The 24,535-nt window shown below is 40.2% G+C and overlaps 1 protein-coding gene across 1 annotated transcript in view; it reads right to left on the bottom strand.

Moving 5' to 3' along the window:
- The window catches only part of COL5A2 (collagen type V alpha 2 chain), a 205,954-nt gene extending 201,026 nt beyond the window's left edge, over positions 1-4,928 (bottom strand). The window contains exon 1 of the mRNA XM_045032274.1: positions 4,795-4,928. The gene's annotated coding sequence lies outside the window, so the exon portion shown is untranslated. The remainder of the gene's footprint in view (positions 1-4,794) is intronic.
- Positions 4,929-24,535: the final 19,607 nt, after the last annotated feature.

The following is a 24,535-nucleotide window of genomic DNA, read 5'->3' on the forward strand; positions in this document are numbered from 1 at the left end:
AGGGAAGGCTAAAGGTAAAGTCTGTGGGAATCGGTGTTATTAGGGTTATCAAAGCACTTCAACTGACTCAGTGCTCTGGCAAATTCTGTAAAGCTCATCAGGACCTAGGTAAAAATTCCGATGGCTCTCCAGAACGTCTGGCAATCCTTTAGTTTAGAAGCTTGACAGCTTCTCACAAGCTTTTCTTAACACCTTGTTTTTGTTACTCTTTTCAGTGTCTCAGATTTGGTCAGTGCCCTATACCTTGCCACAGTCTTTAAATAAACCTCATTTGAAGTATCTCGCCACCCTGTAACTAGGAAGTGTGGTGGGGGGAGAGATTAGGAGAAGAAAATCACAACCCCCTGAAATATCTTTTCAGCATTTCCAGTGCCTGAGAGTCTTGGTGTCTCTAGGACCTTGGGAGGTTTCTTCATATCTCTCATCCTTTGAGAAGCTGGTAGCTGCATCTACCTCTGCAAGACCACAGTGTGTGGTGAGGAACTACTGTGCTATAAACCAGATTTCCAATATGGGAATTACGATGTAGACAGAACTCGTTATACTCCAGCTTGGCTAGCACAGCTCTCAGAAAAAAGTCCCCTTTCCTGATGGCAGAGCTACCATAATACCTATGGTAGTACAGGCAGGAACTAAAATTACAGCCAGGCAAGAACCAGGCAAAGAATTGGTGCTGAGGTATTGATTCAACAATGCAGACCTAATTTGTGTCAACTGAGGGAATACAATCCTCATGATTATGATTGCCTTGTTCCAGTGTTTATTTCTAAACCTAAAACAAAGCTTAAAAAAACCCATAATCTTCCATTTAAATATATCCGAGAACAGATCGTCAGAAGAGCAAGCTGAATATAATACACCCTGTATAACTACAGGAAGAACTTTGTGAGGGTGGCAGAATTATAGAGAAGCAGATGATTATTTTCTTTGGCAAAGGCTGAGTTTGTACAAACAAGAGCACAGCTGTATTCTGAGCATTCTACAGTATCTGAATTAGAAAAAAGGATACCCCAAATTACAATGTAGAGGAAAGAACAGGGTGCATGCAGAATTCAGAGTACTATCTTTATTTGTATGGAATAAATGATTTTGCAATAGCATATTCTTTCTTGCCATGTCTTTAGCAATTTATTTGAAAATTTCATTAGTTTGTCATATTATATGGGCACTGGTCACAACCGTTCCCCTGACTTCATTAAGGTGGCTGGACACCACACACATCTAACTGAGGGCTATCTGTGGTTGAGTGTTTCCAGGTTTTAGTTAGTGATGCATTTTTGTACTATTGGACAATATCACTAGAATGACATACTATAGCTAAAATGGAGGGTTGCATGGATGTGTTAAAAACCAAAAAGCAGTGGTTGGGCTCTCAGGTGGTGAGAAACAAACTCAGCATAACCCTCGAGAAACACTCTCCCTCGTGTTCAAGTTCAACTCTAAAATACACATAGACCTCCTGCTGACCTGCTGCTGCACTAGAAATGGAATTCCAACATCTGTGGGTGAGATTTGGCCATAAGAACTTTGACTTCTGTTGTTCATTCCCGTTAATATTGCGGCTACCAGAATATTTCATTTCCTATACATTTTGATACCCACTGTTCACATCGACTAGAGATCTAATCAAGATTTTACCAAATTTCTATTTAAAGTTTTCCTTGTTATTGCAGACAATCTGTGGGGGCAGTGGAGCGGGGAAGTTTCTCTCTCTCTTTTCCTGACATTCCAAACACCCTCTTCCTAATGCTAGTTGAAGGCTGAGTCCACACCTATCAATCTCAATAGGGTTGTAACTCAACTGATAACAAGATGTGACCCAGTTCATAACAGTGCTGATAGATTATGAAGGTCCAGGAAATGCTGTAGTGCTTACATACTCTAAGGGTATGTCTACACAGACTGCAGCTAGGAGTGTGCTTCCCAGCATGGGTAGACGTACACACACTACCTCTGTTCAAGCTAGTGTGATAAAAATACCAGTGTGGCTATAGCAGCACAGGCTATAGCAGCATATCCAGTGGTTGGGCGTGATTGTACTCAGGTAGCTAGACCAAGCCGCCACCTATGCTGCCAGCCCAAGCCTCCACCTGTGCAGCTGTAACCACAATACTATTTTTTGCATGCTAGCACGAGTGGAGCTAGCACGTGTCTCTCTCCCAGCTATTTGTAGACCTGCCTTAAAGTAACTGTGCAGAGAACAATGTGAAGGAGCCGAAGGACTCATGCAATGAGAGGGGAAGGTGCCTGTGTGAAATGACAGGACTGAAACACAACTAACATATTAAAATGTTCCTACCTATTTTTTAAAAAGGACATTAAGAACTGTTTGTTTTAGCTGAACAGAAACACAGTATCATCTTAGACTCATTATAACTCTTTCCGTGTTTTTGGCTATAGAAACTAAAATGACATCATCAAACCAATCCCTAGCCTAGTGGGATGAGTCACATTTCAGTCTGTTTTCACTTGATTAAAATTCTTAACATTTATGGAGTTTGACTAACACAGAGACAGCCATTGAAAGTGGAAAATGATTAAAAGCCAAATATGGTGAGGTTCTGACTCATTGGCTAGGTATTCTTGATTTCAAGGAAGGCCTGAGAAAACTGTGCACCCAATGTGCAGAAATCTGTGACACAGACCATAAGAAAGGATGACCAATAGATTTCTGAAAGTGAAAACATTTTATATAATATCAGCCAGAAGGGAATCTAAATTACCATGAACTACTTGAGGGAGTATATGTTGCTACATTAGAGATTTTAAGGTGGGGGCGGGGAAAAGAGAAAGAGAGAGAGAGAGAGAGAGAGAGAGAGAGAGCTCTGTACTATATTTCAGAATTGGTCTTTATAATCTTCTGCTAACAGTGGATCCTTTTCTTTAAGAAGGAAACTTGAAGGGAGAGTGAATACCCACTTCTTCTCTTGCATCCGAAGAAGTGGGTATTCACCCACGAAAGCTCATGCTGCAAAACGTCTGTTAGTCTATAAGGTGCCACAGGATTCTTTGCTGCTTCTACAGAACCAGACTAACACGGCTACCCCTCTGATACTTGAAGGGAGAGGTAGATTTTAATAAGAACTAACAAGGGAACTTAGACAAAGTGTTTTCTTCTTTGTGGGAATATATGTCAGGTAGTTTGCAATAAATCACTTGCTGACAAATGCAATCTAACTGCAGACCTGGGGGCAGATCATGAATTCCGATTGGATCCCCTAATACCCATGAAAATAATTAGGCAGCAAAACCATTGACTGAACCTTCCTACAGGGCCTTCTTATTTCAGAAGTCTCTTTGTGTATCCTGAAGTAAGTGTCACTTGGGGATGTCTCATGTCACTTCACAATAAGTGATTTACCAGCGGTTGCTGATGCCTAAAATCTCAGGGGATGCTTCAAGACACAATGTGTCAGCTAGAAAAAGTGACTAGACCATGTTGCCTAAATACACAAACTATTCAAAAGTGCAATTGCTCGAGGAAACTATAAACCAGGTGGGCTATCTTCTCCCTGGATTTTTCCCCACTATCCATAGGTTTTTACATATATTTTAAGAGATGGTGCGCATCCCTCCCAACTCAGTGAGTGAGGGGTCTGGAAAAACAACAGTCAAATCCATGCCAGTGGGTTTTTCCTATCCCAAAGAAGTTTAAAAAGTGATTTCCATGTTAGCCAAGATTGTGACTAGCCTCATAACACCACAGAGTAAGGGGGCATCAATTTTGCACCCTGCCCATTTTATTGCATTGCTGCCCTGTGCAACAGGAGGCTCTGTGAGAGCGTTACATCCCCTCACCCATGGCAGTGAGCAGAAGTAGACCAGGAGAGCTGGAGAGTGAATGGAGCTTTGATTCTGGTCAGAACAGGTGCGGTGGGATTGGGAGAAGGTGAGGTGAACCAAGCAAGGAACTCTGACCCTCTTCCCTGGGTTGTTGTATCCAGCCTCAGCACGGGATGAACTGTACAATCTCACTCTTGCCCCTACAGACTGTATAAGCACTGAAACTTACCAATGCATTCTAAAAATGCAATCAAAGCATTGATTAATACACAGCTGAAGTCAATGGCAAGACTCTTATTGATTTCAATGGACCAGGATTTCACCCCAGGCTCTCATAGTAACATTTAACTTGCCAAACTGAAGAAATAGACTGGGAGCAAGGGTTTCCAGAGTTCTAAGTCCATTCCTGACACTGATTGGAAGCCTTGGGCAAATTACTTAGGCAGAGACCTAGGTTTTGCAGAACGACCATAATGCAAAAAGATGCAACAAAGCCAGCCTGATTGAGGAGGGTGCAAAATCTGTATACACTGCCCCATCAATGTACAAAATCTGCATTTGCTAAGCCTGAGGTTACCTGTCTGACATGCACAAATGACTCCACTTGTGCATACATGTGGAGTTTGGCCCTAATGTACGGAGATATGAAGCAATTGGTGTCAATGACACAGTTTTTCCTCATTCAGAGTCTCTCCATTCCCTTTCTAAAATCAAAAGAAGTTGCTGTTAATGAAACTGAGAAATGTATAGCACATAAATAATACATGTAGCAAATATGCGCAATGCTACTATATCCCAGTTGAACAATCTTTTATTGTATACTGTTATATTGCAAAAAATGCTGTAAAACAGTTTAAAACACATTTGTAGTAAAATTGATTTAGCTCTTTTTAGTATTACTTTATGAAAACTATCCATCAGGTCTCCTGCTTACATTGCCTGAATATATTGTAAATATTTTGCATACATGGCAATGCTTCTCAAACAGACTATCACTTCAATCTTCCCTACCTGTGATCTGGAAACTTGCTTGGCTCTTTTTCATAGGTCTGATCATATTGACCTTAAAGCCAAAGTACAGCAGCCACTGGAAATGGCATCAAATTATCTTGGAAGAACTTTGTCTCTAATATAAATAAGTGAGGAATGTGATCAGCTGATGGAACTTCCTTTAGCCACACTAGTAGCAGAGATGCCTCTTCATGTTTTCACTCATGTGTAATGAAAGAAAACAGTTTTGTGACACGTAGTCCAAGAGCAGAAATCATCAGGTGATTTAGTTTCCATCCCAACTGCAGGCCAGTCCTTTGGGACCCTGGATTGGAGCAATTGAAAAAGCATTTGTGGGCTTGAAACTGTGCCATATAAGATATGGCTTGGGGCCAATTCAAACCTGTCTGCTTTCATCCTCTGGAGAGGGAGCTATATTTTCAGTTCAGGGAAGATAATAGCTGACTGCTATGCCCCCTCATGGAAGGTTTGCCAAAAATTTTCATCGTACAACTATGGTAGACGCAGGACACCATACAATAGATGAGAACCAGACAGTTCAGTGAGTCAGAAATGATGCATCATTAGCTCTATGCAGTACTTTCGAACTGTTTAGCCTCTAGCTGTGTTTACTGTCTGGATGTTGGGTATTTCAGTTCAATCAACATTTTTCTTATAAATCTTCCAATAGAGCCTTTGATTAATTGCAGTTAACTCACGCGATTAACTCAAAAAAATTAACCATAATTAATTACAGTTATAATGGCATTGTTAAACAATAGAGTATCAATTGAAATTTATTAAATATTTTGGATTTTTTTCTACATTTTCAAATATATTGATTTCAATTACAACACAGAATACAAAATGTACAGTGCTCACTTTATATTATTTTATTACAAATATTTGCATTGTAAAAATGATAAACAAAAGAAATAGTATTTTTCAGTTCACCTCATACAAGTACTATGAAAGCGCAACTTACAAATGTAGATTTTTTGTTGTTACATAACTGCACTCAAAAATAAAACAATGTACAACTTCAGAGCCTACAAGTCCAATCAGTCCTACTTAGCCAATCGCTAAGAGAAACAAGTTTGTTTACATTTAAGGGAGATAATGCTGGAGATAATGCTGCCCACTTCTTATTTACAATGTCACCTGAAAGTGAGAACAGATGTTTGCATGTCGTCTCCTGGCTGTTTGCATGGCCCTTTGTAGCCAGCATTGCAAGGTATTTACGTGCCAGATATGCTAAACATTTGTATGCCCCTTCATGCTTTGGCCACCATTCTTCCATGCTGATGACGCTCATTGCCAACAACACAGGCTCAGAAAGCCAGAGAGGATGGCACACATGCTGAGCCTCAGCCAATCACTGTTCAAGCTCTCTGATTGGCTGAGGCTGGGGCTGGGAGCCAATCAAAAACAAGCAGCAACCCTACCCGGCAACAACTTACCTCAAAGCCAATCAGAAGCGACCCCTTCCAGCTCCATACCAGTATAACACAACCAGGAAGTGATTTCAAGCAAACTTTATGCAAATTAAGCGTCTTAAGGGTGAAACAGGCAGTCAATTGAAAAGCGTTGTAAGTGGCGTCTGACATAAGTCGGGCATCGTAAGTCTGAGGACTCCCTGTATATATTTCATGCTATAGCAGTCTCGGATGGTGATCCAGCACATATTGTTCATTTTAAGAACATTTTCACTGCAGATTAGAGAAAACGCAAAGAAGGTACCAACATGAGATTTCTAAAGATAACTACAGAAGTCAACCCAAGGTTTAAGAATCTGAAGTGCCTTCCAAAATCTGAGAGGGATGAGGAGTGGAGCATGCTTTCAAAAGTCTTAAAAGAGCAACACTCCAATGCGGAAACTACAGAAACTGAACCAACAAAAGAGAAAATCAACCTTCTGGTGGCATCTGACTCAGATGATGAAAATGAACATGTGTTGGTTTGCACTGCTTTGGATCATTATCAAGCAGAACCCATCATCAGCATGGATGCCTGTCCCCTGGAATGTTGGTTGAAGCATGAAGGGACATATGAATCTTTAGCACATCTGGCACGTAAATATCTTGTGACGCCAGCTACAACAGTGTCATACGAATGCCTGTTCTCACTTTCAGGTGACATTGTAAACAAGAAATGGGCAGCATTATCGCCTGCAAATGTAAACAAACTTGTTTGTCTGAGCGATTGGCTGAACAAGAAGTAAGACTGAGTGAACTTGTATGCTCTAAAGTTTTACATTGTTTTATTTTTGAATGCAGTTTTTTGTGTACATAACTCCACATTTGTAAGTTCAACTTTCACGATAAAGAGATTGCACTACAGTACTGTACACTTTGTATTCTGTGTTGTAATTGAAATAAATATATTTGAAAATGTGGGAAACATCCAAAATATCACTCACTAAAATATCAAACTCTAACTACTTCTTTCAGCTCACTGGAATCTGTATAGCATAGGTAGTAAACTTCTAAAAATCAGACACAAATCAATAAAAGGAAATCATTTAGAACTGCCAGGGTACCCTGGACTAACATATTGCAGATGTTATGCCATTGGAGGCTGTCTGCCATTCAAAAAGACCTAATAACACAAGGTGAATTAATGCCATTGCCTCAGAGAAAAGCCAAAACTAAGAGAAACAAATTGTCTGCTGTCTCCTAAGATGTAAACAGGTTTATAAATTTTCCTTAGTTAAAAATAAAAAAATCTGGCTGAAAATAAAGTGCAATAAAGTTTCAAATTTTGATTAAATAATGAAACCCAGTGTTTGACAACTCAGCCTAGACTCATAGGTTGCCATTCTCATAACAAAGTCTTTGTTTCATTTTCTCTCAAGGAGCCACAAAAAGCTTTAAAAACATTTTTAATTCTTTTTGATATTTTAGCACCATTTAGTTTGTCAAAGAACCAAGTTGGAGAGGACAGTGCTATTGGAGCTGGGAGAAATCCAGTGTTTACTGTTTGTGCTCCAACATTCACTTGGAGCTGTGGAATAGAACAAACCCAAAACTCAAAGCCCAGCTCAACTCATAAAGCCAGGGTTGGCTGTTGCAGTCATTAGAAATTGGAGCTCTAAAAGAACCTGATCCAAAGCCCACTGAAATCAATGGGAGACTTTCCATTGACTTAAATAGCTTTGGGGTCAGGCCACAAATACCTAAAATAGATCTAATAAATAACATGAAGTTAGTTTTGAGTAAAAAGCATGCCAGGCCACCAAGTTTCCCTACTATTGCCGTCCAGAACCATAAATCAATCATAAGCCCATTTTTACTCATAATTTTATTCGTGTTTGCTGCAGAGACAGACCTAAATAAAAATCCTGTATGTAATCAAAAATTCAGGGCTAGATCCAGAGTTTATATAACTATAATAGCCATAACAAGAAATTCAGACCCAAACACTCCCATACTTGAGAATTAAAAAAAAAAAAAGTCAGGCTGCAAATCAAAAGTTCTAAAAGTTAAGAGTGTTTAGATTTTATTTTTGTTCTGGTGTTTGTACAGCACATAGCACAATATGGACCTGATCCACGACTAGCGCTCGTAATACAAGTAATAAATAATTATAATAATTTAGTGTTCAACTCTGCACCATTGAATATAGATGGATTTGAGCTGCTATGAACCTCCATTGATATAAACCAGTCGAGATGGCCAAAACCTGAAATTTTTGTTCCATGGAAATTCCAAAATTTAAAAAAAAAAAATCATTATACAACAGAACAAAAACTGGAAGTTCAACATTTCCCAAAGAACAGAAATTCTAAAATTTCATTTAGATAAAATGAAATTATAGTTCATTTTAATCTTTTAAAATCATTTTTGATGCATCCCAACCTACCCATAGCCACCGCGGCCCTTCAAGCTGTGAGCCAGGGCTTCCAGACAGCCCAGGAGCCTGGAAGCCCAGCTGTTTGGCAACCTGCCTGGAATGATTTTCCAACAGAAAATTTCAATTTTCTCACTAAATTGAAAGTTTTCTGGTGGAAATTTCAATGTTGCAGGAAGGGAATACCCAAACAGCTCTATAATATAGCAAACCTGCACTAAAGTCAATGCAACTATAGAGATTTACACTAGTTGAGAATCTGGCCCCAGTTACTAAGCTAGGGCCTTTGTTCAGACACATCTCCACTTTACTGAATAGTTTTGAAACCACAGCAAACAGTTCTGTAAGCTGGTTAAAACGTCAGGCTTCTAACAAAACCAGCTTCTGGTTTCTTATTCAATGTATATTCTTCCCATAGCTACTTGTCTATGGACTTTTTAACCATGATGCATTGTTCAAAGATTGTGTTCAAGTGATTACACATTCAGAGCATATTAAAGATTTTTTTTTATAACAAACCAGTAATTTTATAGCTGAATATTTAGGAAATATTAAGAAAAAAGTATTTCATATAACCTGGGGATGTATATAAATATATACATTTTAGCATTCAGTTTTGTGTATTAAAAGGCAAAGCAAACAATACAAAAATCGAATTAAACATAAAATTATAATAAATGTGTTCTGTGAACCTAGAATTGTTTAACAACTGAAAAATTCAATGTCTATTTCAAATCTTTCTGCATGTATAAATGAGTGACTAACTGTAATACTGAGGTGCTATTTCATACTCCTGCAAAGTTTAAATTGGAATGATTCCGTGTTGCGAATCCTCTTGTATTTACACAATCTCTGCTACTTCTTTGGTAACACTAAAACTATTTCTTTAAAGACGCCAATTCTGTCATTTTGACATTCACTTTATAAATGAAGTGCTCATTAGAGGCAGCCTGTGCCACTTCCTTTGACCAGCCTTTCATCACTCTAGTAACTCATCACTTTTCCATCTACAGAAAATTGTTCTCATGAAACAAAAAAAGACTGGGTTCATCTGATGGTGCTGAGCAGCTGATAGACTCAGCAGAAGTAGCTGGGAGAACTTTATGAAGTACATACTGTACTTTGGTTACTTACTGCCAGAATCAAAGTAAAGGATAGGAGAACCAAACTGGATAATTACTAGAACAGTTCAAAACATTTCCAATGGAAGTTTTCTTCCAGAAAATGCGGTTTCACAAAATCTAAATATTTTGTGGGAACATGGCAATTGACAAAAGTTTCAATGGAAAGAGTGCTGGTGATTGTTTTCCCTTCCATCATCAGCTCAGGCAATCCCCTCCGTCCTCCTCCCATTATCAGCCTAGGGGTTTCTCCCCCACTTCCCTCCCATCCTCCTCTTTCATCTTTACGACACAACACAAGAGAAAGGAGCAGCTCTGGAGGACAGGGAGACTCGGGTTAGGCAGTGGTGACACCGGACCAGTATGTTCCCGAACCAGGGCCTTTTGCAGGAAATTTCAAGGTTTAACATGTTTTGTTCTGATTCAGAATGAAACAAAACCTTGAACACTTGGAATTTCCCATTGGATGGAAATTCTGTTTTCAAGGCAGCTCTAATAACTCCTTATGTTAGCGGCACCTATAGATCCTAACAGATTAGGGCCCCATCTTATGCTAGGTGCTGTATAGTCACATAGGAACAGACAGTCTCTCCCCTGTAGAATTTACATTGTAAGGCCAGGTCTAAGCCAGAAACTTTTGTAGGAATGCCATTTCTACACAGCAGCAAAAGCCCTAGTGTAGATGCAGTTACATTAGGGGGGGAAATTTACTTTTTTGCTGGTCTAACAATGTCATACTAAGACTTTTTTTTTTTTTTAAACACTAGCTTGTTTCATTTGGGGAACCAGTCTAAGCTATACTGTCAAAAAAAAAGTCTTTTGCTGGTTTTGCTGGCATAGCTATACTGACAAACCTTTTCTAGTGTTGACTAAGCCTACAATGAGAACATCCCAAATTATTTTCCTAAACAGAATTTGAATCTGAAGCTATTTGAAATTCAAACAGGTACCATTATTTAAAAACAGAAACAAAAACATCCTGCTGCACTTATGCCCTTCCTGATTTTCTCAGGAAGAGAAGAAAGATTAGAATTTCTTGAAAACGTCTCTTTTGACAGTACTTCTGGCTCGACCCAAAGAAGGAAGACTTGGACATCTCACAAGAAGTCTTGATTCTGCAACATTTCCAGACTATAGATAGCTCAACTTCAATGGGATTTTCCCTGAGTAAGGACTGCATGACTAAGCCCTGATCTTGAAATGAGGACCCTAGCACGTATATAGAGCCCCATTAAAATCAATGAGACTCCACCCTGCTTTACAAGCATCACTTCCAGTATAATGTATAAAAAATATGTAGTAAAACTTTCTGTAATAAGAGTTCTGCATTTAAAATCTTTACTAATTAGCTGTAAAAATGCTGGTATTGTAATAATCACTTGTAACAGGAGCCCATAGAAAATAGGCATGTCAGTACAGTCTTACTGCATTCATTCTATGCTCAAGCAATTTGAGAGCGCTGCAGGATTTAATAACCTGAAAAAGTAACCATGAAGTTTTAAATGTTCACATCTTAAAATGCGTCCCTTTCCAAAAAACAACCTGATCATAAACGAAACTATATTCTACTGGAACAATGAAGCTGTCAACCAGTAATGGAATGCTCCTGAGTGCGTGCTCCAGAAGCTGGACCTACACCTTGTATTCACTCCTTCAAAAGATGAAAATGACTTTGTAATTAACCACCTTCAGAACTAAGTGCAAAACTCATTTCTTTGACTTTATTCTCCCTTGAATGTTTTTCACATCTGCACAACACACTTACTTCACATAAAAGCAGCAAAGAGTTCTGTGGCACCTTATAGACTAACAGACCTATTAGAGCATGAGCTTTCGTGGGTGAATACCCACTTCACATATGCACTATTCACTTACACAACTATATATAAACAAAACAAAAACCCTATAAACTTATCAAGCTATTTCTACTACAGGCTGATTCATTGCTTCCAACAGAACAAGGCTCAGTATTCAAGTTACTAATTTACAAGTTTGCTTGTAATCTTCTTTCCTTTATCTTTCCTTTTAGACAGTACAAAATGAGGAGGCTGATATCTGTGAGAATCTATACATTGACTTTATTGCCTCCATTTTCAGGGATTCTCACCAATTTTGACTTCAAGTGATGTTTAACTTTCCAATCAAACTGAAAGAGTATTTAACTAACAAGGCAGATACACATATAGGTTTTACATATAGGTACCCACTTCAAACATTAACTAAATGTTCACTACCCTGTAAGTAATAATCATTCTTATTAAGAACCACCTTATGATTGCTGATAGTTTTACATGTGCCCCGGTAAACAAAGCCATCTGAGAAATTCAAATTCAGGCAACAGGAATTTTTGAACTTTCCATGCTACAATGCAAGTCTGATATAATATATTCTCCATTTAAACCATGTAATATTGTGGTTTAGGAATACAAGCAAAACAATCTGATGTTTCATGGCTAGGAAAAAAGAAGCTATGAATGACCTTATGTCAACTGTAAAGTGTAAAATAAATCAAGTGAAAATTTTGAGTATTTCACCAATACCTCAACATACGTTTTGTCGCACACACAAAAAATAGCCTCCATGTAATAAATCAGAAATGGTAATGAACACATACCAATTAACTATTTCTATTTGCCTGGTCTGATGCTTCCATCCAAACAAAATAATTTAATATCAACAGTGCAGTGTCCAAAATTGCTAAATAATCCTAAATCATTTAAATAGTGCTACCTTGGTTTTATTTCTGAGAATTAGTCTAAGACTAATTCTTCTCTGTCATAAGAAAGATTTTTTTCTACCTCAGGAAATATTTTTCTAGTTGCACATTTATTAAGCAATGTATGACAAACTGACTTCGCAGCTGGGCTAAGGGCTCAGGTTCTGTGAATTACAGTACCGGGCTTCCCTGTGAAGTGTGGAGTGCCCTTATCTTCCAGGGTTAAATCCAAGCCAGCCTCAATTGAACAGTTGGACATGTTCATCACAATATAAAAAGGTCCACTATTTCTAATCTGAGAACCATGTGTTTTTGCAACGACATGGATTAGTAGTTTTCATTCCCAACGAATAGTTGCATCTGTCATCATTTATGTTCCTACTGAGCAAGTCTGGTATTTCATAGTGGTTATCCGTCTCCACAGCTATTTCCATGTGAAGGAGTTGAAGAAGAAACAGATGTGAAATGAAGAAATGTATTCTGAGTTGTTTCAAAAACACTAGGAAATGCCCCAGTAGCATAAAATGGGGTCTGAGAGGGTGGGGAAAAAAACATCTTTCTAAAGCTGGTAATTTTGTTTTCTGAGTGTTTTGGGAGAGAATGACGGGAGGGAGAAAGAGAAAAATTGGTCTGTGAGGCAGGGGCAACAAAACAACTTGAAATCATCCTGTACTTTACTATGCATTTTTATATTTTTATTTGCCTTTGTTTGGATTCAACTTTTTTACATCCGACCTTTTAAGCAACATAACATTTGGAGGTTTCTTCTAGGGTGGGAGGGAAATTTTAAACATTTTTTCATTTCAATCTTTTGTTACATATGGTTAAACTACTGATTTAGTACATCATCTCATTTTGTTTCTTTCAATATGAACTATAACTGCATTTCATCATGTCTGACTAAGAATTAGCCTGTTGGTGACAGCATTAACAATATGCTAATTCACACTTGTATAGCAGTCCCTATATTCAGCCCTGCACAAGGAGCCAGTAACTATTATCACTGTCAGTCTTTCTTCATTTTCCACAGCTCATGATTTGTGGGTACTATTTCTTAATATGGTTTTGTTTTAGTCCTCGTTTTAAATCTAAACCATGTGGGAATAGCCCCAACCGTCATTGCTAAAGAGAGTTATAAAAGCAACTTGAAATTACTTCAGTTAGACCAGGGATGGGCAAACTACAGCCTGGGGGGGCTGCATCCGGCCCTTCAGATGTTTTAATCTGACCCTCGAACTCATGCCAGGAAGTGGGGTCTGGGGCTTGCTCCATGTGGCTCCCGGAAGCAGCAGCACATCCCCCTCTGGCTCCTACGTGTAGGGGCAGTCGGGGGCTCCGCACACTGCACCTACCCCAAACACTTCCCCTGCAGTTCCCAGCAAATGGGGCCAATGGGAGCTGCAGGGGCAGCACCTGCAAACGGGGCAGCACACAGAGCTGCCTGGCCGTGCCTCCACGTAGGAGGCAGCGGTGGGACATGCCGCTGCTTCCGAGAGCTGTTTGAGGTAAGTGCCACCCAGAGCCTGCATCTCTGACCCCCTCCTGCGCCCCAACCCCTTGCCCCAGCTCTGATCCCCCTCGGTCCCACCTTCCTGCACTCCAGAGCCCGCACCCTCAGAGGAGGCCTCATCACCCCCACTCGCACCCCAACTCCCTGCCCTATACTGGAGCTCCCTCCCACACCTTGAACTCCTCATTTCTATCCCCACCCCAGAGCCTGCACCCCCAGCTGGAGCCCCCACCCCCTCCTGCACCCCACCCCCAATTTCATGAGCATTCATGGCCCACCATACAATTTGCATACCCAGATGTGGCCCTCGGGCCAAAAAGTTGGCCCACCCCTGAGTTAGGAGATCAAACCCCCTCACGCCCTTTTGCCCAAAAACTTTCCTGCCACAAGAAACCCCATTCAGCTGCTGGGCTCCCTCAACATTTATGTTGCATATTGATTGGAAGGAAGGGTTGAGAGTTATATCCAGGCTCAGAACAGTCACTTGATATGCTGAAGAGAACTTTCTTGCAGTAAGACTGAAACAGTCACTTTCACTAACTTCTCTTGGTGCCTTCTTAATTTCTCTATGCAGGGCCCTTCTTTCTACACAGAGCTCTGCTGAATCTTTGCCCTCCATCCCTTTTAGATTGGGATTCCTGATTGTCCAACAGTTTTCCCAATAAAAGGAGAACTTCCCCCAGTTGGCTAAAAGGCTCAGTCATCTCCCATAACCCTCCCTATTCCTGAACGTCTTATTCCCCTCATTTTTCCTTCATAGATCTGCTTTTCCCAGTCTCCATCCATTTCTGCTGGTCTTCCAGGCAGGAGCCACAATGAACAGCTCCCCAAGTGGTCCAGTTTGGCACTACACCTGCCATTTTGCATTTTCTCTTGGAACTAAACAGTCAATTTAGCATAGCTCTGAACAGGGGTGGCTCTAGACATTTTGCCGCCCCAAGCATGGAAGGTCCGCTGGTCCCGCAGCTTCGGCGGACCCTCTGCAGGCAAGCCGCCGAAGGCACCCTGCCTGCCGCCCTAGCGACGACCGGCAGAGCGCCCCCCGCGGCTTGCTGCCCCAGGCACGCACTTGGAGCGCTGGTGCCTGGAGCCACCTCTGGCTCTGAACATTCTCGTAGGATTTGAATATCACTGTACTTTATGTAAATAAATACTAATGGTGAAAATATGGCCTGAGCTTTCAAAGGTCCCATAGAAACAAATATTTAAAAGGCAATCATGAAACCACTCATGAACTTGACTCAAAATCACCTAACAACAAATCAAACGGCTCATCTATGCCCTCTATTCCCTAACGATAGAGATATACGTTAATACCTTTGCTCTTTGAACAGCTGCCTCGTGACAATGTACTAAATAAGGAAACGTAATTAGCAATAGAGCAATATATATTGTGATTGTTTTCTTCTTCTTTTTCTTTGTATCTCTAAATTTGTCACCAGAATCCCATACCAGCTGCTGGGACTAAATGGGAACATGGCAAAATCATCTGCAATGAGCTTCTCAACCATTATCATGAGAAAAAGAAAAAACTTCCATTTTGTGGCCAAGAGCTACCACTAGCAACAGCAGAATAAACTGATACTGGAACGGTTTGTTGTCCCTTGACTCTTCGTGATAACCTTTTTTTCATTCACTCAAAGTTTATTCAAGCTCTTTGTCCAGTTGCCGCAGAAAGCTTGGTTGTTCACATGGAAAAAGCGTAGATGTGTTTGGCCTGAATTTACAAAGAAAATTCTTGTTTTTCCACAATCTGTTGTTGTTCCACACGAAGGATTGGAATTAAACACACAGAAAATGAAAGGTTAAGAACTTGATTCTGTTCTCCCTTTCACTCTGCAAAACCAGCATGAGGAACAGAATCACACCCCTAGGTCTAAGTGCTATGCATTAAACCTGCAATTGCTGCTATAAAATCCAAATGCTGTCATGCTTAGCCCCCTCAAAGAAAGGCAGGATGTGACTCAGCAGAATGTGTCATCTATTCATTTAGGATTGGAGTGGAACCCAAATCTTTATTTTCTTGTTTGAATCCAATACATGCACAAAGTGCACAGCAAGAACATTCTTAACTCAGGCATTAACCTTACCTTGCCAAACGCTTAATACCTGTATTCTGCAGCCATATCTTTACAATACTATACATTCCCCTTTATTTATTCATAAAACAATATATTGTGTTATTCATTACTCAAAGAGCTTCCATCATCATATTTTATGTGGTGCTAATCAAGGAATCCCCCATTCCAAACCTGACAGACTCACAAAATAGTTTCGCATATAATTCCTGCCATATCAGCATGCACCTTATAAATCAGCTTTGTTCCTTTTTAAATCATAATAGCCAATCTACCTCCAGACTCAAATAATAATGTGCAAAAAGAATATGAACTGGGACATTTTAAAATGCATAGTTTTCTAAAAGAGCACGTAGGTTTAACACATACCTTTGCACATTATTAATCTACCCAAAATTGTGGCACAGCATATCATATTCACATACAGAAGCAAACTCCCAGGGCAAATATCACATAACCAATTTATATTACATTTACAGAAAAAACATCTTTGACATTTGATCGGGGAAATACCATCCCCCATGTGATACAATTGGCAGAGGACACTGCATTGGGATGAACCGTTCTTTGGGGTACAGGATATAAAGATCCCCAACAGGTGGAGACTGCCACCTCTTTCTTGTGGCAGAGGTGTACTTCACAGGGCTCCAGCCATAGCTGCAGGAAGGGGGGTATTTTGAGGTTCAGGAAGGGCAGGACATAAACAGCAGGTCAATGCCTATGCAAACCCTCTTGCACTGGAGGCTCCAGCAGCAAGGGAGGCTAATAGAGCCCTGAAGATAGTGGGCATAGAACAGCTTAGCTGGCACTCCATGGATTCCTTCCCTGCTGGATCAATCCTTTTGGAATCCCACTTGACCTGGCTTTGTGCAGAGGAAAGGATTTCGTCTATAGCAACTTCTACCTGTTCTTGCAGTTCAGAAGGCAACTCTGTTTGGCTTTCCACTGCCAAGCAATCCGAAGGTTGTTTTTCCTTTACCCTAAAATTTTTAGCTCTTCAAATAATGCTCTAGTTTGAAAGCCTGGGAAAAAGACAATTATTGCCCTGCAATTAACATGGTATTTTCTACAGATATATCCATGTCCAATAGTTGCAATGTAATTGCAGATGTCTAGCATGGTTATTAGCACAAAACTAAAATTGAGTGATACTAAAAAATATGAGTATTGTTTTCAGAATGCACCCTTTTTACTCAGATACTGAAATTCTTTTTTGTACAAATACTATAATTTTGACATTGCTTTTGATAATTGTTACCATTCATATGCATCTAACTAGTAGTTATACCATTCCAGACAAGGCTAGTCTTTTCTTTTCAGATGACTCAAGTTAAGTTTTCCATTGTACAATATACAAATAACTCTATCCAGTCAGAAGAAGGGAAATTTGTGATTCTGCCCAATACATTTTAAAAGACTGAAACTGAGAGTTTCATCCATTTGAAAGGGCCACTCCAGTTTTACGTCAGTGGAACTCCTCTGAAAATGGAAGTGGTGAATCAGCTAGTCTTCTTACCTTGTAATGGTGACACCAATTTACATATTTAAACTTGATTGAATTTTTAAAATCTCATATTTTTAAATTTTGTGCTATTTACTTCTTACACTTCTCTCAAACTTAGACCTGTCAGTTTTACTTTCCCTTTTATAGTCAGTGTGACTTTCCAGTTCTCATGACCTCGCAGAACACTGTTCAGTTAAAGTTTCCAACATTACAGGGAAATATCAATTGTGCGAATGAAGAAACTGCCAATTTTTTAAAAAGTAAAATCTAACTTTGGAGAGACCAGACGATTCTGAAGATTAGCAACAGACTACAAATATTTCCCTGACAGGTTGCCCGTCCAAATCCAGCCAAAATCAAACAGGGACTAAAAATCAGTATGGTAGGATGACTAGTAAATGGTTTATGTGAAATCAGGCAGTGGTTTCAGGCTAATTCCTAGTGCACAAGCATCTCTAAACACACAAATAACCTTAGCAACTGGCTGTCTCAGTAGAAAGGCCATAGAGACTGAAATATGCTCTTAAAACTTGAGTGTGGCCCCCTCCACATCAGAGTGGAGAGGCTTGGAAGGTTGATCCAAAACTGTGTGCGTGCTACCTATTTTGTAAAAGATAAACAGCATTTACCAGCCTTATCTGTCCTGCTCAAGCTTTCAAAAGCACAGTAGTTAAAAAAAATAATTCCCCAGTTTTGGGCCTAACCAGCCTAACAGCATCTCTTTAATTATCACACATTTATGCTACAAGTGGGTGTAAAAGGCTGCCAAAATAGAATTCACCATTCACAACAGCGGTAATATTTTGCACTCACTTTGCATAGGTACAAATTGTCCTATATGGTAGTGAGGTATCACTGGTATATGGCCTATACCAAATAAACAGCTGCAGCATTCTGCTCCCTGGCTGTACCTATTGCTACACAGCCCTGGCAGCCACAAAATCCCACATCTGCACCAGAGATTATAGTTGTGCTGTGTCTTGGGCTGAAGTCATCCTCAAAATGGAATTATATCCCACTTCTAAAACCATCCTTTCTTTGACTTCTCAAATATGCATTGCAGATTTCCAGATGCAAACTCCTGGAGAGGTACCAGTAATCAAAGGCATTCTCATGATTCTATAAGGCAATTTTGCTCATCCCTCTGCCAATAGCTGCAGTACATGTCTGCCAATGTTCTACAGTGTGTCCGACTGCATTGCCAAAACCAATTTTCAATGTACCAACTGATACGTTTTCCACACTGTCTGATATATCTCAGTGTTAGAAGATTTACCTGATCATCGTACATTCATCATACATTTTCCCTTTCTTAATTTCACTCCATTACACCAAGTTGGAGGATAACCTCTTTTCCCTTCCCCACAAAGTTGTTTAAGTTTAAGGGTGTCAATGCAGTTTACTTCCTTCCTCCCAGCTGCATTACCAAGCACCCAGAGGGGAAACCATTCATCCTAATGATCTGATCTCTTACTGCATTACAAAAAAAAAATCATGATTTTTTCAAGGGCTGATAAAATGCTGAAAAATGTCATCAAAGCTCACAAATGCAATAATGAAATGCAAGGATGGGTCATTTTAAGAAATTGGAGACTTTCACTTTTTGGTGCAAAAATTAATGAAAATTTACTAAAACTGGTCAGTTTTGCTTTTAAATTTTCACAAAGCAAAATGCAGGTGTTAGTCTGTCACTAATTATTATACAATTTATGAAAAAAAAGAATTGAGAGTAGGAGATTGATTTTGCTCACACTTATGCTTATTTTACATTGGTGTAACTCCATTGATTTAAGGAGAGTTAGCCCTGATTGGCACCAGCAAAATAAAAAGTAAGCAATCCTTTGACTACAAGTTTGCAAACATGTATCTTAGGCCTGGTCTACACTGGGGGGGGGGGTCGAACTAAGGTACGCGACTTCAGCTACGCGAATAGCGTAGCTGAAGTCGAACTACCTTAGTTTGAACTACTTACCTGTCCTCACGGTGCGGGATCGAAGTCCGCGGCTCCCCCATCGACTCCGCCACCGCCGTTCGCGGTGGTGGAGTTCCAGAGTCGATGGGAGCGCGTTCGGAGTTCGATATATCGCGTCTAGATGAGACGCGATATATCGAACTCCGAGAAGTCGATTGCTACCCACCAACCCGGCGGGTAGTATGGACGTACCCTTAGTTAAAATCCATTTTGTGACTTAACTTCAGGACTAGCTACAGATGTATGAAAAATAGATATGGCAAACATGAGAGAAACTTCAAACAGATTATTGTTTAATCATATTTCTCATACAATGGTATTAATCTTTCCTTACGGCCACATATTTTGAAGTCATATTTGGACGTTGAACAATGCAGGCAGCTCACAAGACAGGTAATTTATCAGAGGTTTGAGTCTTAATTCAAAGTGATTTTGAATTTACCTATTGTGTGTGCACCCAATAGATTCTGACATAAATCTGAAATTACTTCTCATTTCATACTTCTCATTCCCTATAGGAACTGGCTGCTAATCCGGGGTGAAATCCTGGCCTCCTGAAAGACAGTAAAATTCTCAACATGGCTCTCAAGTGGTCAAGAAGTCCAGTAGTTGGATTTGTAATGTATTATGTATTTTCTGTGTTGCTTTACATGCATGTGTTTGGGAACTATAGTTCCAACAAATAAACAGATTGCTGATTAGACCACAATAATGAAAAATTAGCAGGACTAATAGTCAAGAATATCCACAGTCATATTGTAACTGAGAAGAGAGTCTGCTAGCAACCTTACAAGGTCATTACTTATCTCTGTCCAAAGGAGCCAGCTTAGGAGAGGAGAAGCAAAAGATGAGACTTGAGGGACACAAATGGAGGTACATACTCCCACCCACCAATACCAAGTCCAACACCAAGTCCTACTGTGGAGGCTCCACTCCTCCCAGTGCCCTCAGGGAAAGACAGGCCTTGCACCTCCTCCATTTTCTCCGCTACTGGCATTTCCTTTTTATGAGTGCACAAGTTCTGCATGCTAATAGAAAGCAAACTCTTTATACATTTGTCCCATTACATCTCTCCTACATATTAGTACAAAAAGAACTTTCTATTTATTACCCCATCAGTGTTGAATCTGAGACTAAACCAAGGTTTTCTGACACTGCCAAAATATTTGTTGACTCATCATCAGTAATTAAATAAATAAAAATTAACGTTACTTACTTATGGGGAAAATTAGTATTAAATGCAGATTCCAGCTGCTATTAATCATTGACCTTTAAGCATTAACATCTCTTTCTACAAAGACAAGGACACCTCAACCACACAGTGCTTCTGAGGGTGAGATTAAAAGGGCATAATGCAGGCCCATTAAGTCTTTCAAAGTATTAGCAGTGTAAATCATAAATGTATCAATTATATGTGTGTCTCCAGCAGAGTTGCAGTAAGCTACTCACAAAAGATTGCCAAGTCTGCTCACCAATGAATGTTCCATTTGGCTCATGGTAAAGGACAAGCCAAAAACTACAACACTGAGCTGTACTTTGGCTCCAAAACATTTTAAGTTGCTCAAACTGTAACCAAAAGCACTGCCGAAAGCTAAGGCAACAGGCAGAATGAAAACTTGGCATCAATAAGAAATTAAGACAACTGCATTTTTTAGGATACAAAAGTTAGTCAGGGCTCCAGTTTGAGCTAAGGCAACATTTAATTAGGCCTGGTCTATACTACAGCTGGTGGTCTATTTAAGCTACACAATTTGAGTTGCATTAGTAGTGTAACTCAAGTCGACGTAGCTTAGATCTATTTACTGTGCTTACTACTTACATCCATGCTATGCTATGTTGACGGGAGATGCTCTCCCGCCAACATTGCTTCCACCTCTCGTTGAGGTGGAGCACAGAAACCGATGGAAGAGTGCTCTCCCATCGACTGAGCGTGCCTTCACTAGACTGGCTAAATCAATGCCACCGCACTGATTGCAGCAGCTCCGATTTAGCTTCATAGTGAAGACAAGCGATTAGTGTTGGTCCTAATAACTGATCATTTTTACCTAGGATAAATAGATACAGTTAAATCTACATCTGCCATAATATCCTGCATTTCTTGTATCTACTATGGGAAATATCTTGAAAATTGCAAGTACTGAGTTATCTAACTGCAAATACTTATTTCTCTAAACCATTTGGCAAGTTTTAAACAGACAGTGTACTTCCGTCCCAAGGATCCCAAATTGCTGTGCAAATTTGTATCCAATCTTGAGAATGGCAAGTGCCCTTCTCTCCCATTTGCAGGAGGTGCTCTTCATCTTACAGTCAGACATATATAAATTATACCTGTAGCAGGGCAGTCACCCCCTCCGGCCCTGAAAGGGTTAAAAGCCAGCCCTTGGAGAGGGCTGGGGCTGAAAGCCAATAAGAATAGGCTGATTGGGAAGGCAGCCACAGCTGGGGCCATGCTCAATTAGGAGACAGCTGGCCCTATAAAAGGAATGTGAACCAGGAGCTGGGTCAGTCTCTCTCTAGCTTTTGGGAGAGAAGGACCTGGCTGCCTGGCAGCTCAGGGTACAGGGCACAGAGCAGGGCTGGGGAAAGGCAAGAGGAGCTGGGGAGCTCCAGCTTGGTAAATCCCCAGGCTGCGGGCCTTGCTAAAGGCCAAAACAGGTACTGGGGTTGCCTTGGTCCAGCCCGGGGTTAGGCAGAGGCAGCTGGTCCAACCTCCTTGCCAATGATGAGTGGCCATGACAGACTGCAGTTTGCCCCAGTGAGCGGGGGCTAGATGACGACTGGCAGTAGCCACTGAGGCAAGGTGAGTTTAGAGGGTGGGGGTTCCCCTGAGAGGGAAGACCCAGAGCAGGGGTACTGCAGGGACAGAACCCCAAAGTAAAGGGCACCGGGGTCTGGGCATCTTCCAGTTAAACGTCTTCCTTCCCAAACCCTTCTCAGGGTTATGTAAATAGCAGATTGTTAGCAGCCATTCATTACTTGAAATACATATGGCTAGAATGACTTCATCATGACTTTATGATAGAAAAGCATATTAAAATCCACATTTTATGCTACCCCAGTCTGGTACAGGAGTATCAGTAAGAGTCTCACTGGACCCACTGACCCCAAATATTCAAAAACCATGATCCAGGCCCCCAAAATCATGAGATTGAGTTTAAAATCATGAAGATTTCAAATAAATAAATAAATAAATCTGAAAGTGTGTTTATTTGCCTTCTTGCTTTTAAACCTTCAGAGTACAGTCAAGTCACATGACCAAGCATGCTTTGAAGCTCTGAGGGCCAGAAATGTTCTCTGACCTGTATCCAGGCACTGGATAAGTAAAATATCAACTATCGCACGAGTCATGATAAAATGGCAAGAGATAGCAACAGTGCTTTCCATGCTGTCCTCCAGCTTGCAGGATGCAGCCCTGAATCCTCCTCCTGTGGCTAGTGCTGCCCCCCTGCCAGCAGTGGGGTGTCTCTCTGCTAGGCTCTCAGTCTGTCTCCCAGTTTCCAGGCTGCTTGCTGATCAGCCTTTGCTCCGCAGCTTGCTACCAGGCTGCTACCTCTGGCCTGCTGCTCCTGTTCCTTAGCAGCCTCTGGCCCTCTCCTGAACCTGGTCCTCTCCGACCTCAGGTTATACTTCCCTTGCTTGTGCTGGAGGGTTTATAGAGCCCTGTATTAGCTGGATGTTAAACTGGGGAGGTGACACAATGCCCAATAATGAGCCAGTAGATTAATTCCACTATGGATGCAGATCTGAGTTTGGATCCCCAAGAGTTCAGAATGGGGAGGATTGGTTTGGATCTATTGTTTTGATTTCAGCCCGTCCCCAGTTATGGGTCTTTGTTGACCAAAGTAGAAGTAGACAGGGAAAGCACGCAATGGCACTTTGTCCATCCAACTGTGTGGTCATCTTTGGATTCTGAATTCTTGTGAATTCACCTCAGTTGCAAACTTGCAGTTTACATAAAAATATGTTACTACTTTGTCAAGAGAACAATTTGTCTTTTTCGCTGCAGTGTTTCACTTTGCTGACTGTGAAAATTACCTTTAATTTCTGGGGAAAGCCCAAGGCAAAAATGTTTTGTATTTTTAACAAACCCACAACATAAGGAGGACTTTTTTTTTCTTACAATGGCAATCTTTTCCATACAAATATTGGCTCTTTATTTATTTCCCTTAAACAATAGTTCAGCAAAGTTGCATGTGAGTATAATCATTTTTAAACTTTTCAGCTTACATAAAAGCCCCCATTTATGTAACTGCACCTTGGCTTTCTTGTGTGTGTACATATGTTTTTTAAGCAATAATCCAGAAGTGTGTGCCACATAACTAACCCTTAAAATGCTGGCATTTTCTAAACGGCAAGACCTATTAAAGTTTATAACTAACCATGAGAGAGAGAGAGAGGATATATATCATTAATACATACACTTTAAATATATTTAGCAAAATATGTACAATAGAGCTTTTCAACTTCAAAGTACCATACAAAAATTAACTAATCTTCATGTCCCTGTATCACTTCCTTTATAATTTACACAGGTGGAAATGGAGAGTAAAGTTGTTATTCCTCAATGACACCAGTATCATAATAATTCATATGTCTGCAAACTCCAGAAAGTTAAACCATATTTTCCTGATGGGACTATTAGGCGGTTTCAAGACCAGAATGTCTTTCCTGGTGTGCTGTACATGTGGCAAAGCCTTTTCAAATTGTTTCCAGACACTGTGCTATTTTTATAGTTCAGTCATATAAGCAAATCCTATTCAGCATGTTCTCCACCTAGTTGCAGCTTTAGATGAAAATTTCATCTCTCGTAAATGACAAGCCATGGGTTGCCCAAATTCTATAGAAAACCCAGATGTAACAGGTTCAAGTTCTAGCATTAAGAAGCTGTTGAAAATAAACTAAGCTCCCAGTCATGCCACATTAGGTCATCAGACAGAACGGCTGCATGCTTTTGAAAGTTAACTAAGTAAATTAGAGGAAACACACTAAAAATGATTTCATCACCATCTCAT

The sequence above is a fragment of the Mauremys mutica genome, chromosome 10 (assembly GCF_020497125.1).
Source record: "Mauremys mutica isolate MM-2020 ecotype Southern chromosome 10, ASM2049712v1, whole genome shotgun sequence".
NCBI lineage: Eukaryota > Metazoa > Chordata > Testudines > Geoemydidae > Mauremys > Mauremys mutica.